This window comes from Chiloscyllium plagiosum, unplaced genomic scaffold (genome assembly GCF_037043375.1).
Source record: "Chiloscyllium plagiosum isolate Xiang-an unplaced genomic scaffold, Cpla_swu_hap1 HiC_scaffold_46, whole genome shotgun sequence".
In the NCBI taxonomy this organism is placed as follows: domain Eukaryota; kingdom Metazoa; phylum Chordata; class Chondrichthyes; order Orectolobiformes; family Hemiscylliidae; genus Chiloscyllium; species Chiloscyllium plagiosum.
In genome coordinates, this window is record NW_028270184.1 from 15,743,995 (window position 1) to 15,755,409 (window position 11,415).

At 45.9% G+C, this 11,415-nt stretch overlaps 1 pseudogene across 1 annotated transcript; it reads left to right on the forward strand.

Moving 5' to 3' along the window:
- Positions 1-90: 90 nt before the first annotated feature.
- On the forward strand, positions 91-10,523 carry LOC122543931 (uncharacterized; annotated as a pseudogene). Its single transcript, XR_015754603.1, has 2 exons — positions 91-350; positions 9,059-10,523. The product of XR_015754603.1 is annotated as an uncharacterized LOC122543931 (transcript).
- Positions 10,524-11,415: the final 892 nt, after the last annotated feature.

An 11,415-nucleotide genomic window follows, 5' to 3' on the forward strand; every position in this document is an offset into this window, starting at 1 on the left:
CCTGGGTCCGCTGATACAATTTCACTCTAGCGACGGCTTTACATAAAATGTGTATCCCAGATTTATTATTGAGTCTTTCAGACCTCTGCCTATACCTTCCAGCAGCAAAATGGATAATGACACCAGACTTTGAATCCTCAGTGGCAGTTACCCAGCATTCTCAGCGGGGCGGTAAATCCCCAAACAATAGTGCGCAGGCGTGATGTCATGCCATGTATGGAGCATGCGCGGAGATTGTGGAGGTGACGGGCGGAGTTTTCTTCCTCGGATCCGCAAACGGTAAGAATGAAGCGGCCCTGAAGGAGCGATGGATCCGGTTGACGAACGGGAAGGCTTCATAAATATGTTTTGTAAGTTTCGGACTCCGAAATAGATTTTTCGGTCCCGTTGTTTGCACAGAGCGAGGCCGCAGCTCACAGCGTTAGGCTGGAGTTAACGGTAGCCATTTTTAATAGCCCCCCCCCCAGTGCAGCGGGGCGCGTGCGCAGTTGCCTTTTTATTTAGCAAATTATTTTTCCAATGATTGAGATTCCAAGAAGTAGTTTCAGAAAGGCCACAACTTGTCCATGAAACTGCATTTGTCATTCAGGCCCAATGACTTACGGATGAAACAGGAACAGTGGTGGAGAAGGCAGTTATGTTCTGCAGTTGCCATGACCTTGTTCCATATCTAGCCCCTTGTGTCCTATCACAGCTCTGTTCAGTGATGGCTTTTGTAAACTTCGTTTGCAGAATACTAGAAGAGGATTTCTCAGAAAATCAAGTGAAAATTAAACATCAATCTGAGAGTCATGCTCACATTAACGCTTCAGTTAAACAATGACATACTAACACATTTATATACTTATGCACAGGCACTCTCAAAGCAACTCATACTCACATTCACAATCTGTCTTAAACACACTATAAGCAAGCACACATTAACTCTCATACTCATGCACTTATTGAATCACATGAGCAATCTAATATGTACACACACCCACTCATTTCACATATGCTCACACTCCTGTCACACCAGCAAGCACACCCACACATTCTCTCTCAAACTCATTCATTCAGATTTAGACACTCACTCTCATACTTAATATGCTCATCCCTTTCACTCATTCTCATTACGCTCTTGCTTTCACAATCTCTTCTTATGCATGTACTCCGAATCACTCTCACGCAATCACATTCACTGACACTATTCACTTTCATGCAGTCTCTCACATACACACTCCTACATGCAAATACATATATTCATTCTCACACACAAACACTAATGAGACACCCATATACACAGTCTTTTTTACATGCTGACAGGTGCATTCACACAGACATGGTGTCACATGCACATAATCACATACTCAACCATGCTCTCTCATCCACACTCATGCATGTGTGCACCCATGTGTATGTTCACGCACACATAGAATCCCTACTGTGTGGAAGTACCCATATGTGTACACATACTGACACTTAAACATACACTCGTACTTGTAAACTTTCACATGCTAGCATATGCTCTTGTTCACACGCACTCTTACACTTACAAACGCACACATTCATGGTCACTCTTGCATAAAGAATAACAATTACGTGGCAGTGAGTTACAGTTGGGTGTGAATTGCAGACTGAAATCTAATTAAGGGGATTGGAGTGGTTTGCATATTGAATAACAGATAATTGGGAATTAGTTGCAGTCTGGAATCTAATCAAAGTGTTCAAGTAGTTTATATACTTCTGAGAGTGAGTTACAAACTGAAGTCTAATTGAGGTGGTTTAATGTGCGGACTGTGCAGTTGGACTGTGGGACTTGGGTGTCCTGTGCATGAAAAAAGTTGGTTTGCAGGTGCAACAGGTAATCAAGGCAAGTAGAAAATTGTTCTTCATTGCTAGAGAAATGGAGTTTAAAAATAGGGAGGTTATGCTGCAGCTGTATAGGGTGCTGGTGAGGCCACACCTGGAGTACTGTGTATAAGTTTTGTCTCCTTACTTGAGAAAGGATGTACTGGCATTGGAGGGGGTGCAGAGGTGTTAAAGTACAGATTTGAGACGGCACAGGGAATCCCTTTATGGACTCAGACCTGTAAAGCCTTGGTTCATCCCGGAGATCGTACTCTTTGGAAGTCTGGAATAAAAACCTCTTACAGACAGTTTAGTTTAATTTTAGTCATCCCCTTTATTCACTAATAGCATCACTGTTACGACATTACACTGATACCTATAAGCTAAACTAACTAGGTTCTAATAACCTAGGAGAGTAGGGTACTAGCTCTTCAAGTGCCCCGTCAGGCTACTCCGTTGTACTGATACAAAGTGGCTTCCTTTACACAAAAGTTTGCAAAAAAATTGTATGTTCTTAATTAGACAGATAACACTGAAAGACAATAATTCGTAAGGAAGAAAAGTTAATTGACAGATCTGTGTGTGCTTGACCAATCACTCCTCCAGGCCGAGAACTACCCATCAGATGGGAAGAACAAATCCAGCTGAGTTAGGCATCTGCTGGCAAGATAAGTTCCTATAAAGAAATACCAGTCTAAATTAAGTGGGAGATGTCATAAGGTAGGTCAGGCAGCATCCAAGGAGCAGGAGAATCGGCGTTTCTGGCATGAGCCCTTCTTCAGGAAGGCTCATGCCCGAAACATCGACTCTCCTCCTCCTTGGATGCTGCCTGACCTGTTGCGCTTTTCCAGCAACACATTTTCAGCTCTGATCTCCAGCAGCTGCTGTCCTCACTTTCTCCTCGATGTCATAAGGTAACCTTGCACAGCTTCCATGTCTGATATCATTGTTTTACGAAATGGCTTCTTAGCAAGGAGGGCAAACCTTTGGCCATAAAATGGCTTCCTGATAGATTGTGTCAGAATCTCTTAGAATAATTTTAAGGCTTAGAATAATTTTAAGATGGGAGCAGATTTCTGCTTTTATCTTAAGCACAGAACCATTCTGTACCTGAGGCTGAAATGTTACTGCAAGGTTGTATTTAAAATTAATAATTAGTCTCGAATTAAACATGCCTTCTTTTCAAGTTTGTGATTCAAATAAGACACAAGATCTGACTAGTTAGAATTGACAGTGGGGCAGTCTGTAAGGTGTTCCTATCTTTTTTGCATTCCTTAAGTTCCCCCCTTCTTCTGAGCCTTCTTGCCTGTCTATTTTCTATGCAGTAACTGTGTTCTATAATTCAGCATTACATTTTAGTCTAAATGTTTAAAGACAAGTTTTAAGGCTATAGACTTTCTCAGAGGAGATTCACTAGGTTGATTCTGGAGTTGAGGGGGTTGGGTCATGAGAGATTGAGTGGACTGGAAGAATGTGGGGCGATCTTGTAGAAACATAAAATTATGAAGGAAATAGATAAGGTAAAAGCAATGAGGTGGTTTCCACTGGCAGGTGAAACTAGAACTAGGTGACATAGCATCAAAATAAGGGAGAGCAGATTTAGGATTGAGTTAAGGAAGAACTTCTCTTCCTAAAGGGTTGTGAATCTATGGAGTTCCCTGCCCTGTAAAGCATTTGAGGCTGCCTCATTGAATGTTTTTAAGGCAAAGATAGGCAGATTTTTGATCAGTAAAGTAATTGAGGGTTATGGTGAGCAGTTGAGTAAGTGGAGGTAAAAACAATGACTGCAGATGCTGGAAACCAGATTCTGGATTAGTGGTGCTGGAAGAGCACAGCAATTCAGGCAGCATCCGAGGACAGGCAAAATCGACGTTTCGGGCAAAAGCCCTTCATCAGGAATAAAGGCAGAGAGCCTGAAGCATGGAGAGATAAGCTAGAGGAGGGTGGGGGTGGGGAGAGAGTAGCATAGAGTACAATAGGTCAGTGGGGAAGGAGATGAAGGTGATAGGTCAGGGAAGAGAGGGTGGAGTGGATAGGTGGAAAAGGAGCTGAGCAGGCCGGACAAGTCGAGTTGCTGGAGGTTAGAAACTAGGATGAGGTGGGGGAAGGGGAAATGAGGAAACTGTTGAAATCCACATTGATGCCGTGGGGTTGAAGTGTTCCGAGGCGGAAGATGAGGCGTTCTTCCTCCAGGCGTCTGGTGGTGAGGGAGCGGCAGGAGGCCCAGCACCTCCATATCCTCGGCAGAGTGGGAGGGGGAGTTGAAATGTTGAGCCACTGGGCGATTTGGTTGATTGATGCGGGTGTCTCTGAGATGTTCCCCAACGCGCTCTGCTAGGAGGCACCCAGTCTCCCCAATGTAGAGGAGACCGCATCGGGAGCAACGGATACAATAGATGATATTAGTGGATGTGCAGGTAAAACTTTGATGGATGTGGAAGGCTTCTTTAGGGCCTTGGATGGAGGTGTGGGCACAGGTTTTACAGTTCCTGCGGTGGCAGGGGAAAGGGCCAGGATGGGAGGGTGGGTCGTAGGGGGGCGTGGACCTGACCAGGTAGTCACGGAGGGAACGGTCTTTGCGGAAGGCGGAGAGGGGTGGGGAGGGAAATATATCCATGGTGGTGGGGTCTGTTTGGAGGTGGCGGAAATGTCGGCGGATGATTTGGTTTATGCGAAGGTTGGTAGGGTGGAAGGTGAGCACCAGGGGCGTTCTGTCCTTGTTGCGGTTGGAGGGGTTGGGTCTGAGGGCGGAGGTGCGGGATGTGGATGAGATGCATTGGAGGGCATCTTTAACCACGTGGGAAGGGAAATTGCGGTCTCTAAAGAAGGAGGCCATCTGGTGTGTTCTATGGTGGAACCGCTCCTCCTGGGAGCAGATACGGCGGAGGCGGAGGAATTGGGAATGCGGGATGGCATTTTTGCAAGAGGTAGGGTGGGAAGAGGTGTAATCCAGGTAGCTGTGGGAGTCGGTGGGTTTGTAGAAAATGTCAGTGTCAAGTCGGTCATCACTGATGGAGATGGAGAGGTCCAGGAAGGGGAGGGAGGTGTCAGAGATGGTCCAAGTAAATTTAAGGATGGGCCCCAGCTATGCCTGTCTCTTTGTTGGCTACGTAGAGCAGTTGATTTTCCGTAATTACAGCGGCACCACTCCCCACCTCTTCCTCCGCTACGTTGATGACTGCATTGGCGCCGCCTCGTGCTCCCGCGAGGAGGTTGAGCAATTCATCAACTTCACCAACACATTCCACCCTGACCTTAAATTTACCTGGACCATCTCTGACACCTCCCTCCCCTTCCTGGACCTCTCCATCTCCATCAGTGACGACCGACTTGACACTGACATTTTCTACAAACCCACCGACTCCCACAGCTACCTGGATTACACCTCTTCCCACCCTACCTCTTGCAAAAATGCCATCCCGTATTCCCAATTCCTCCGCCTCCGCCGTATCTGCTCCCAGGAGGAGCGGTTCCACCATAGAACACACCAGATGGCCTCCTTCTTTAGAGACCGCAATTTCCCTTCCCACGTGGTTAAAGATGCCCTCCAACGCATCTCATCCACATCCCGCACCTCCGCCCTCAGACCCAACCCCTCCAACCGCAACAAGGACAGAACGCCCCTGGTGCTCACCTTCCACCCTACCAACCTTCGCATAAACCAAATCATCTGCCGACATTTCCGCCACCTCCAAACAGACCCCACCACCAGGGATATATTTCCCTCCCCACCCCTCTCCGCCTTCCGCAAAGACCGTTCCCTCCGTGACTACCTTGTCAGGTCCACGCCCCCCCTACGACCCACCCTCCCATCCTGGCACTTTCCCCTGCCACCGCAGGAACTGTAAAACCTGTGCCCACACCTCCTCCCTCACCTCCATCCAAGGCCCTAAAGGAGCCTTCCACATCCATCAAAGTTTTACCTGCACATCCACTAATATCATCTATTGTATCCGTTGCTCCCGATGCGGTCTCCTCTACATTGGGGAGACTGGGTGCCTCCTAGCAGAGCGCTTTAGGGAACATCTCGGAGACACCCGCATCAATCAACCAAATCGCCCAGTGGCTCAACATTTCAACTCCCCCTCCCATTCTGCCGAGGATATGGAGGTGCTGGGCCTCCTCCACCGCCGCTCCCTCACCACCAGACGCCTGGAGGAAGAACGCCTCCTCTTCCGCCTCGGAACACTTCAACCCCAGGGCATCAATGTGGATTTCAACAGTTTCCTCATTTCCCCTTCCCCCACCTCATCCTAGTTTCTCACCTCCAGCAACTCGACTTGTCCGACCTGCCCAGCTCCTTTTCCACCTATCCACTCCACCCTCTCTTCCCTGACCTATCACCTTCATCTCCTTCCCCACTGACCTATTGTACTCTATGCTACTCTCTCCCCACCCCCACCCTCCTCTAGCTTATCTCTCCATGCTTCAGGCTCTCTGCCTTTATTCCTGATGAAGGGCTTTTGCCCGAAACGTCGATTTTGCCTGTCCTCGGATGCTGCCTGAATTGCTGTGCTCTTCCAGCACCACTAATCCAGTTGAGTAAGTGGAGCTGAGTCAATGAAAAAAATCACCCATGATCTTATTAACTGGTGGAGCACGGTCAAGTGGCCAGATGGCCTACTCCTGCTCCTATTTCTTGCATTCTTAATAACAGATACCTGGGAATGGGTTACGGACTGGAATCTAATTGAGGGGTCACGGTGGTTTTTGTACAGAGTCTCAGTTCCTTGGGAGAGAGTTACAGTCTGGAATCTAATCAAAGCTATTTATGCTGCACTTTATTGAATGTGACCTTGATTCAAGGACTATACTGTCCCCTCACCTTTGGAATTCAGCTCATTTGTCCGTGTCTGAACTAAGACCGGAGGTCAGTAGCTAAGTGGTCCTGACAGAACCCAAACTCTGCATCACTGGCAAGTGCTATTGGATGTCACTGTTAGTGACACCTTCCATAGCTTTACTAATGGTCAAGAGTATACTGAAAGGGTGATTAATGGTTCGGTTGGATTTGTCCTGCTACCTGTGTGCAGGACATACATGCCATTGCTGTAACTGGAAGAACTGAGCAGTTGTGAAAACCTGAGTGCATCTCTTATCACATGCCGAGCAGGTGAATAGTCTCTTACTTGTGTGAACTCAGCAGATGAATGAACTGAGAGAATCCTTTTCCATACTCTCGCCAGTATGGATGTGTTGATGTATCAGCAAGTTGTGAGACCATGTGAATCCCTTCCCACACTCAAAGCAGGTAAGCCATTTCTGTCCAGTCTGAGCTTGCTGCTATCCCAGCAAACTTGCTATCTGAATAAATCCCTTCCCATGCACAGGACAAATAAATGGCCACCCCCCCCAGTGTGAATTTCTTGTTGTGTAGTGAGGCTGACTGTCTGAAACTCTTTCCACAGGAAGTGCAGTGGAACGGTTTCTCCTCAGTGTGAGTGACGTGTTTCTGGAGGCTGCATAAACATGGTTATGAGCAAAGGAACTCATTTTCTCACAAACTTGAGTTTTTTGAAGAAATAACCAAGAAGATTGCTGAGAACAGAGGAGTAGACATTGTTTACTTGAACTTTAGTAAAATCTTTGACAAGGTCTAGCGTGGTAGACTAATCAGTGAAGTTAGGTCACACAGGATTTCGGGTGAGCTTGCCAATTGAATGCAAAATTGGTTTATCGACAGACAGAAGGATGATGGAGGGTTGTTTTCGGACTGGAAGCCTGTGACCATTAGTATTCTACAGTGATCGGTGCTGGGTCCACTCTTGTTTGTCATTTATGTAAATAATCAAGATGAGAATATAGGAAGCATGGTTAGTAAGTTAACATTTGGCACCAAGATTGGTCTAGTGAATGGTTAACTCGGATTACAAAGAGATCTTGATCAATTGGGTCAGTGGGCTAAAGAGCGCGTTGGATAAATGTAAGTTTTTACATTTTGGTAAAACAAACAAAGGCATGACTTATATAATGAAAAGCAGGGCCTTGGGTAGTGCTGCAGAACAGAGACCTAGTGATTCAAGTACATAATTCTTTGTAGTTTACATCACATTTGGATAGGCTGGTCAAGAATGCTTTTAGCATACTTGCCTTCTTTGTTCACACCTTTTGAATAAAGGAGTTGGGTTGTCATGTTGAAGTACAGGATATTGGTGAGACCTCTTCTGGAATACTGTGTGCAGTTCTGGTCTCCTTGTTATAGAAAAGATATTAAGCTGGAGAGGGCTCAGAAGAGACTTACAGGGACATTGCTGGGAATGGAAGGTTTGAGTTATAAGTAGAGGTTGGAGGGACTGGAACTTTTTCACTTGAGCATAGGAGGTTGAGAGGTGAATTTACAGAAGTTTTTAGAATCATGAGGTATTGGTAGGGTGAATGGCATGTGTCTTTTCCCTCTGGGGGATTTCAAGGCTAGGGGGCATATATTTAAGGTGAGTGGAGAAATATTTATAAAAGATATGCAGGGCCAATGCTTCTACAAAGATCATGGTTCATTTGTGGAATGAACGTGCAGAGGAAGTGGTGGATGTGGGTACAGTTAAAATGAATTTAAATAAGTAGATGAATCAGAAATGTTTGGAGGGATATGGGCCAAGTCCAGATGGGTGGAACTAGTTGAGTTTGAAATTATGGTTGGCACAGACTGGTTGGACTGAAGCGTCTGTTTCTGTGCTCTGTCTCTGTGACTCTAATCTAATTTACGTCTAATTTTATTACTGGAGCATGAGCAAGGCTAAAAAAGGCCAGCATTCACTGGCTGTACTGCTATGACAGCTCTCCCACAGTGCTGTTCAGTGAGGAGTTACAGGATTGTCAGACAGCAGCTATGAAGAACCAGCGATACGCATCCACAAAAGGAAAGTGGAGTGCCTGGAAGTGGGATTTATAGGTGATGGTTCCCTATACGTGCTAGCCTTGATTTTCTTGGAGACAGCATCTGTCAAAGTTATTCCTGTGATGTAGAAGAAATTGTGTCCTTAAGTATCCCATTGTCTCTCCTCCTGTCGAGGGCTGAGACTTGTGAAGGCCCAGGGCAGGCAATGGGTCCCCTTCCCTGAAGGATATTCACGAACTTGAGTTTTTAAGACAATCCAGTAACATTTCTTGGTCACTACTTCGGAGTGTCTTACTCACACGATTCCAGATTGAATTAACTCCATTTCACAATCTCCTGTTGCGTCTTAAATAGTTCTTTCTCACCTGTTCATGATGCAAATTTGTTTTACAGGGAATCACAGAAGCACATTTATTATCAAGAATTCCAAACAAACATTCTTTCAAGATCTGTGAGTGAGTCAATTCATCAGAACTTGATAACCATTGGATTTTCAACATTTGTCTGTTCTGCTTGTGGGAAAAGATTTCAAACATCGGTGTGACTGGAAATATACCAAGACACATACGTCCAAGCGAATGTTCCAGTGAACTGACCGTGGAAAGAGCTGTAACTAGTTACACAGACTGAGTGAGCGTGTTCTAGCGAACTGACCGTGGACAGATCTTGAACCAGTTGCATAGTCTGAATACCTTCACAGTATTCATAGTGGGGAGAAACTGTATCCCTGTCCTGTGTATGCGTGAGGAGTCAGCGGATAAATCAATATGGAGAGGCATGAGCACACCTGTACCATAGAGAAACCCTGGAAATGTGCAGATTGTGGGAAGGGATTCAAATACCCATCCCTGCTGGAAACCCATCAACGCAGTCACACTGGGGAGAGGCCGTACACCTGCTCTGTTTGCAGGAAGGGATTCACTCTGTCATCTGACCTTCTGAAACATGAACGCACTCACACTGGGGAAAGACCATTCATCTGCCCTGAGTGTGGGAAGGGATTCAGTGACTCATCCAACCTGCTGAAACACCAGCAAATTCACACTGGGGAGAGGCCATTCATCTGCTCTGAATGTGGGAAAGGATTCACTCTGTCATCTGACCTTCTGAAACACGAACGCATTCACACTGGGGAGAGGCCATTCATCTGCCCCGAGTGTGGGAAGGGATTCAGTGACTCATCTAATCTGTGGAGACACCAGCGCGTTCACACTGGGGAGAGGCCATTCATCTGCTCTGAATGTGGGAAAGGATTCACTCGGTCACCCCACCTGCTGAAGCACCAGCGAGTTCACACTCGAGAGAGACCATTCATCTGCCTAGAGTGTGGGAAGGGATTCAGTGATTCATCCTACCTGCTGACACACCAGCGAGTTCACACTGGGGAGAAACCATTCCCCTGCTCTGAGTGTGGGAAGGCATTCTCTCAGTTATCCAACCTCAGGGCACACCAACTCGTTCACACTGATGAGAAACCTTTCAAATGTTCGCTCTGTGAGAAAAGCTATAAACGCAGACGTGAAGTGCTGACACATCAACGCATTCACACTGGGGAGAGGCCATTTCCCTGCCCTGAGTGTGGGAAACGATTTGTACATTCAAAAAATCTTCTGAAACACCAACGAATGCACGCTGGTGAGAAGTTGTTACCTGCTCCTTCTTGGGAAAGGATTTACTCAGTCATCCAACCTGTTGAGACACCAGCAAGTTCACAAGTGACTGTAGAGCAGGCATCTGTTGCTGCTGTTGTTGTTCTTAATGAAACTTTTCCTCATGTCAACACTGCATCTTTTTCCCAAAACCTTAACTCTAGCTCCCCAATGCTTGGACCATCACAGAATGGAAACAATGTTTTATTTCTCTACCTTAACTAAACCTGTCAATAACTTGTACACTTGAGGCATGGTGACTGGGACTAGACTCTAGTTCAGTCCTAAAGAGAACTTTAAAAAAAAATCACACACCACCAGGTTATTGTCCAACTATTTCCCACAGCCGGTCCCTCCTCCCTACCTTTTATCCTAGCCTGCTTGGCACACCCACTTCCTGCCTGAAGGGCTTATGCCCAAAACGTCGATTCTCCTGCTCCTTGGATGCTGCCTGACCTGCTGCGCTTTTCCAGCAACGCATTTTTCAGCTCTGATGAAGGAGCTCTGAAAGCTAGTGCTTCCAATTAAACCTGTTGGACTATAACCTGGTGTTGTGTGATTTTTAACTTTGTACACCCCAGTCCAACACCAGCATCTCCAAATCATGACTACCATCGACACCTTTTAAAAAGGTCAATATCTTTTCCCTGATTTTCTTCTCTATCTCGATTTATGAAGTTCAAGGTTCCATATGTTTTGCTCACAGCTCTCTCAATGTGTCCTGTCATCTGTATAGTGTCCCTACCTTGCAGCCAGAAGATCTGGTTTCAAGCCCTTCCTGCTCTGGAGCTGTTAGAGCAGTTTCATCTTTTTCTTAACTGATGATTGAACCATGTCCATTGGGGTCTGTTTTTGCTGAAGGTAATGAACTCCAGCTCAGTTAAACAGACTACCAGGGTGGGTTGGAATAATAAACTCAAGTTCATTTCTGCAATAAACTTGTTAATTTGTACAATAGATCTGTGTAGTCGGCATTCATTTGTAAATTGGATTGATTCATTTGTGGGATTCTCAAACTCGTTAAAAGTAAACTAGCTGACTTTACTTATGCATTTCAGTCCCATTTAAACCTTCTGTTGATCTGTATGAAAATTGTGTTCC